Genomic DNA, 6,262 nt, shown 5'->3' on the forward strand with positions numbered 1-6,262 from the left:
TAATATTCCTGGTTGAAAACCTTCAAAAGAAAAACAAACAAATTCTTCAAAATCTCTTGAAAATATTTCAGCAGCGCTTTCCTGGTTAAATAAATAACTAAATGTAATAAGATATTCACCTTGGACAGCTCAGTATGTATTTGTGAATAAAAATAAGTCCAAAGTTAAACAAGACATGCAAAAGCAAATGCACATCTTTCTTGTCCAGGTGCTGTGATTGAGATGCTTGCCCCTCAAGGACCCTTTAAATCTAAACTCTTCAATTGAGATTCTTCTGTACCCGACAAAGAGCCAGTTTGGGCTCAAAACATACTTTTTCCTATGTGATACATTTTTAAAAGGTTGATTAACAGTGTTGAGAGTCTTTGAGAGGCAGAAATCAGAAGCCACACAAGGTGAAAAATTCAGCGTCAGCTTCAGATGATAATTGTGTTCCTCAAGATGATAGGAATTCAGTTTTTCATTTTCATCGCAGCCTAACAATATGCACAGTACTGTAGTCACTGCTGGTACCTTCTTCTCGCACACCCCTCTGCTCTGTTCTGCTAGAGTAAACAGCTCTGCCATCCTCTCTATTAGCCACCTGAAATGATGTCAAGAGCCCTTTGACTGCAAGTTTTGGCCATTTTTGAGAAGCTGAAAGAGTGGTTGTGCCTCCCTGGAGGCAGAACACAGGGATAAACAGTGAGCTGAGCGGCGTAGCACACAGCATGCAGCTAAAAAGAAGCTTCCACTGCCGGTGTCCTGCTGTTTTCTTCCTTCCTCTTATACATACACAAACACACACACGAGCACAACTTATCCCGGGACTGACGTGGGTCGCTAGGTACCTGACAGCCCCTCAAAGAGAGCCATTAAGCATTTCCTTTCCTTGATTCTTATTTATACTTTATCCCTGTGTGTGTGTGTGTGTGTGTGTGTGTGTGTGTTTTGTTCACATCCCAAACAGCTCAAAGAAACAGAAGTGAATTGAAATCAGCCCCTCTGAGTGCACACTGGGCTCTGAACCGGGTCCAAAACTTAACTTAGGCAACACAAAGCTTAGAGGACTGAAAGATAAAAGCCACAGGGACCGACTGCTGTTTACCGGATCAGTCGAATCAATATCTTGCTTGAGTGAGTGGAACGTTTTTTTTATTTCCGTGGTACGATGCATTTTTATCGTTTTGTTATGCAATGTGTCCAGAGAAAAATGTTCAACAAATGACTACGATTATGTTCGTTAATGTGGAGAATTATATTATGCAGTATGTAAATTATACAAGCTTATCCAATGATTAAAGGTATTTTAAATGTTTTTGCTTGTGTTTTTATTCCCTTATCAGATAGGGAAGTGGAAGTAAAAACATCCTATTCGGCACTTTCACCTCTTGATCCGTTGGACAAGTGTATCAAATATTTCCCCCGAGAAAAAGCAAATAAGAAATTCAAAACCGAAACCTGCCCACCCACTCTTCAGTGAGCAGTTGTTTTTTCTCTCCTGACCTCTTAATGTAAACTACTCTGAGTGCTTCCACTGAACCTTATGTAGATTTCTAATCAATACTTGGCCCAGTCGTCCCTCGAAGGTTTGTCAATGCAGATCCATTAGCACTCAAAGCACTCAATGGCCATTTCCCAAAAACAACTTAGAAGACGTCAGTTAAGTATTGCTGTTTGATGAAAATAGAGAAAGCATCATCTTCTTCGGGTAACTCAAAGAAAGAATGGATACGGAGGAATATAAAGTGTATATACACAGATACATTATATGTGTATATACAGTTTATATGTAGCCTGGAGATCACCCGATTTTCAACACATGTAAGGTACATGTACTCCAACAAATGATGGAGGCTTTGTTTAAGTCTCAACCATCATCAGGAGCAGTTTGGTGTCAGGAAACACACAGCAGGTAATATACCAAGTTTGGGTTGCAGGCCTCCACAGCTTGTAAGATAGAACAGCACATATCAACACATACCAACATTCACTGCTCTCAACATCATGTAAACAACAGGAAGATTTATAACTACTACAAAACCATGTACCTTCAAAATGTTAAAGGAATAGTTCAACATTTTGGGATGTTTTCTCTTTCATGAGAAGATCGATACCACTCGCATGTTTGTCCGTCAAATATGAAGCTACAGGCGCTTTGCTGTTTTCCAGCAGTATTTGTGCTACGCACCTCTACTGTGCAAATATATACGATCAAATATAGATTTGGTCTGTTCAGTATTTCTTTTGTAGTACGACAAATGATCAAACACATAATAATTATGATCTGTTTGTCAGTTATCCATCTTGTGCATTCGCACTTGCAATGGGGCATCACACCTCCTGACATGCTCACACCTTTAAAGGGTCACAAATCAAAAGGGTTTAGCCCCACTGTCAGCTGACATCATCCCATGTGTATGTTCAGTGTGTGCCCCCCCCCCCTCCCACTCTTCTGGTTACAACTCAGCAGTATTACGGTTTATCTTCTCTAATGGGGGCAGATTGTATCAGCCTCATGTAATCTAACAACAACCTCTGGGCCCCTTTGTCTGTCTGCTGGAAAGAAAACTATATTCTCACTTGGCTGTGCGAAAAAGAGGCTTAGGAGCGGAGGGCGGTGGGGATGTGACGTGGTCGAGTGTTTTCTGCAGATCTGAACATAAAGTGGTTGGCTGAACAGATTGAGGTGATGATGGTGGTGTGTGTGGGTGAGAAGACGCTCTCTGGGGGGGGTCAAAGCCAGGACACCCAGCTGTAGCTGTATTAGTGAGTAGTGCAAAGCGTGGTGGTCCAGCCTAACTAATAAAGCTCAATCAGAAAGAATGCTTTTCATATGCTTCTTCTCTCTAATTCAAGCGTCTTTTGTCCCCTTTTGTCACCAATCTGATTTCACCACGACCTCTGTCAACCAATAATGCTGTAGCTGTCAGCTGGAGTGCTGTCTTTTCAGTGCTTGATCGGCGCCATCCCTCCACCCCTCCACCCCCGCAATTCATCAGAGTCAGTCCAGAGTGTGATGAGCTTCTCAACAGTCCTGCTCCAGTTCACATAAAAAAATCTAACGGATCGTCACTACCACTAGTATTAAGACTCTGTCTGACATTTCAGGGTGGAGGGGGAGGAGAATGCTTACAAACTGGATGAAAGCTTTTATATTTCCTGCTCTGCACATCTCTGTTGAGCTGAGGGAAATAGGAAACACCTGTTAACACTGATTGATTGACAGTAGGGGAGGCCCAGGCCACCCCTGAAATCGGATTGGCCACCCCAGTTGTCACCCCATTATCCTAAACTATGATTGGCTATCTGCCCAGTCAGGGGCAGGAGTTTAGTTCAAACAACTGTTTGACGAGCAGACTGAATGTTTGTGTAGAAAATATTAAAGAACTTAAAAATGTTTGCAAGCCAACACAAGAACAGACGAATGAAAGTGTTTCAAATGTCCAGGATGGTTGTAATTGACTACGGTATCTTGGGCTGTGTTGCAAGAACCCACTCAAAGCTTTTGTGGCAGTTTTGCACAACTTTAAGACACTGTAATGCCAGTAATTAAAGTTGATATGAGAAATGGTAAATCAATGCTGTAAGTGTGTGTTTAGCCTCTAGAGAAACTAAAGCTGTGCTGACAATGTGCAGCTCCGTTGAGATGATGAACTGCTGTGTTTCGATGCCGGTGTCAGTGTCAGCCATTGATTTTCACAGTCCAGGAGACAGCGGTTTTGTCTGGTAATGCACAGCTCTGCTAATTGAAGCAAGCTGTGTTTGCGGCTGCCGTTGACGCCTGTGTCAGCAGAGACTTTCATTTTACAACCAACAACCACAAGAAGCCGTGAGACCCGCTGATGCTAAGCAGACTGTAGAGCAGCACATTTTAACTCGCAGTTCATCAACTGATTAAGGAAATGCCACTGCTTCAACCTGCGTTCTCTTCAGAGGCCTGCAAGGTATTTTTATTTCCACTTGAGCGTGTTTTTTCCCCAGTGGGTGGCAAGTGTGCGGAGTGCACACAAACAATGTGGGTAGACTGTAAAAGCACAGTGAAACAGTGGGAAGGAGGAAGGCTTCCTGCTTACAAGACAGGGCTGAGGACCCTGGAGAGACACCGAACACTGGGGGGGTGACGGAGAAAACACGAACAAAGGAAAAATGTGACATTTTGGGAAATATGCTTATTTGCCTTCTTGCTGAGAGTTGAGAAGATTGATACCACTCTCATGTCTGTACAGTAAATACAGAGCTTGATCCAGCAGGCGATTAGCTTAGCTTAGCATAAAGACTGGAAGCAGGTGAAACCAGCTGGCCTGTATCACAGAAGTTCACTTACACTTGAACATATATTATATGTCTAAAAAATTTAATTATTTTAATAACTCAGTGGGTTGTGATGCTATCAATTCCATTAAAACACAACAAAGATGCATATGAACTCTTGATACACACCATAAACACATGTAAACTTTGAGTTGTGTAGTGCAGATCCAATAAAAACACATTTGCTTCTTCAGACCTTCTTCGTTCTGTCAGCCGCCCAATCAGGTTAAGCATAATGGTTATAATGAGCCACAGACGACAGCCACACAGTACCACTAATCTCCTCGAGTACCCCTCGATAGCATGACAGCAACCATTCAAAATAGTTTGAGTCTTCCAAAACTGGAGGGGGAAACACCACAGGTCCTCCTCCCCTCAGCCTCAGTGTGGTGTGAGAGGAAACCACAGATCAGGACCTCTTTATCCCCAAGTGTTGCCTCTCGACCGAACATTACCACAGCAGGGACCAGAAAAGACAGTCAGCGATGAATCTGTAAAAAAAACAAAATATACACAAGTGAGAAACTAAATACTGATTCACCTTAAAATAATGAGAGAAGATTGGAGATTGAAATACTGAGCAGAGGAGTGTAACGTCTTGTATTACTGGATAAAAGGTGAGCTGTTACAGAGTGAGTCACATCCCAGCTTTCATTTCATGGTTTGAGTGGATAAAGAAGCCTGGCCATAAATAAAAAAGAGAGGGTATTAGCTCACTAAGTTGAATTTTATTGAAGCAGATGGAATTCAATTTGATGTGGATTTTGTGAACATCGATCCAGGAATCCCAGATTTCAGCTTCTTCATAGCCTGTGACAAAAGAGAAGAGACTTTAGTAGACATGAGGGAAATCTGACACGACTACAGCTATGGTATGAAGAATGCAATAGTGTATGGGGGGGGGGGGGGGGGTAAAAGAGACAAAAACCTATTTAGTGAAAACCAAGCAAAGTATAGGGGGAAGACATATGTAATCAAAACCCCTTAGGATGCCTGGTAAAACATTTTAATCAGGTAAAGGTTGTCACTTACTTCAAATACTCAAGTCTCTTGTTTCTGTTATCAATAACTCATGACTCCAATGCAGTCATCTGACCATTCCCCATATCCCTTCAATTTACATCCAAAAAGTTCAACTCCTCCAAGTTTCTTTCAGCAAAAAACAGTTGGAACTATTCAACCTCTATTTTCCTCCATTCTTAAATATTAGAAGATCAAAAACCTTTTTAATTCCAACCTCCAACCTGCAGTGATTGATTTTTTTGGCCACTTGGTGGCAATGGAAACAAGTTGTAAACACAACACTGACTTATCATCATCTTTTAAAGTGATGTGGTGAGCCGCTTTGTAAACAGTTGCTTCTTTACACAACCAGCAGTTACAGAGCAACATTTTCATTCATTTGGAGTCGTGTTTGTGTCCAATGTTCGCTCTCTTTTAGCTCTAACTCCTGTGAGAAATATGTGTCTCTTTAGCTGCTAAATGCTCCACTATGTTCACCAGCTAGTCTCTGACTGTGTCTGTCTGCTGTTTGGTGCTGAGCAGGAGGTGTACACAGTACGTTTTTTTAATCATCTGACCACCTTCTTGACTGCTGTATCACATTTTTTGCAGACGGGACATGTGCAGTAACCTAGACAAATTAATAAATCAACCTGTAACGTAACATCCAAACGTCTAAATAGGAAATTCTCTCTAAAAATCACCGGAATCATCATAAAATTTATACAACAACAAAGCTATGTCCAGTAAAAATGAGTGCATATTAATAATATATAAATATATACGCGCTCTCATAGCGTCATGTTATTAATCCCATCATTTCTCCCTCCCCCTCACATTAACAACTACTCGGATTCTGTGACAGTTTGTTAGGACGTTCCCAGACGGTGGAATGTGCACGACCGTCCCACGAGCCGGTTGCTACTGTTGAGTGTTTTTACTCCAGAGGTCCCCGGGCTCTATGGGA

The sequence above is a fragment of the Enoplosus armatus genome, chromosome 7 (genome assembly GCF_043641665.1).
Source record: "Enoplosus armatus isolate fEnoArm2 chromosome 7, fEnoArm2.hap1, whole genome shotgun sequence".
NCBI lineage: Eukaryota > Metazoa > Chordata > Actinopteri > Centrarchiformes > Enoplosidae > Enoplosus > Enoplosus armatus.